We start from the raw sequence: 546 nt of genomic DNA, 5'->3' as shown, positions 1-546 counted from the left end.
GTGAGAAAGAGTGAGGAAAATAGAGAGTGATGAGTGAGAAAGTGAGGAAAATAGAGAGAGTGATGAGTGAGAAAGAGTGAGGAAAATAGAGAGTGATGAGTGAGAAAGAGTGAGGAAAATAGAGAGTGATGAGTGAGAAAAATAGAGGAGTGATGAGTGAGAAAGAGTGAGGAAAATAGAAAATGAGTGATGAGTGAGAAAGAGTGATGAGTGAGAAAAATAGAGAAACTGATGATTGAGAAAGAGGAAAATAGAGAAAGAGTGATGAGTGAGAAAGAGTGAGGAAAATAGAGAAAGAGTGAGGAAAATAGAGAAAGAGTGAGGAAAATAGAGAGTGATGAGTGAGAAAGAGTGAGGAAAATAGAGTGATGAGTGAGAGAGTGAGGAAAATAGAGAAAGAGTGATGAGTGAGAAAAATAGAGAAAGAGTGATGAGTGAGAAAGAGTGATGAGTGAGGAAGAGTGATGAGTGAGAAAGAGTGATGAGTGAGAAAGAGTGAGGAAAATAGAGAGTGATGAGTGAGGAAAATAGAGAAAGAGTGATGAG

General features: G+C 38.1%; 1 protein-coding gene across 1 annotated transcript in view; it reads right to left on the bottom strand.

Annotated features, from left to right (window-relative positions):
- The window catches only part of LOC106875636 (glycylpeptide N-tetradecanoyltransferase 2), a gene marked incomplete at its 3' end in the record, with an annotated part of 30,457 nt that overhangs the window by 3,526 nt on the left and 26,385 nt on the right, over window positions 1-546 (bottom strand). The gene's annotated exons all lie outside the window — the stretch shown is intronic.

This window comes from Octopus bimaculoides, chromosome 27, assembly GCF_001194135.2.
Source record: "Octopus bimaculoides isolate UCB-OBI-ISO-001 chromosome 27, ASM119413v2, whole genome shotgun sequence".
Lineage (NCBI taxonomy): Eukaryota > Metazoa > Mollusca > Cephalopoda > Octopoda > Octopodidae > Octopus > Octopus bimaculoides.
This window is presented reverse-complemented; position numbering and strand designations above follow the sequence as displayed.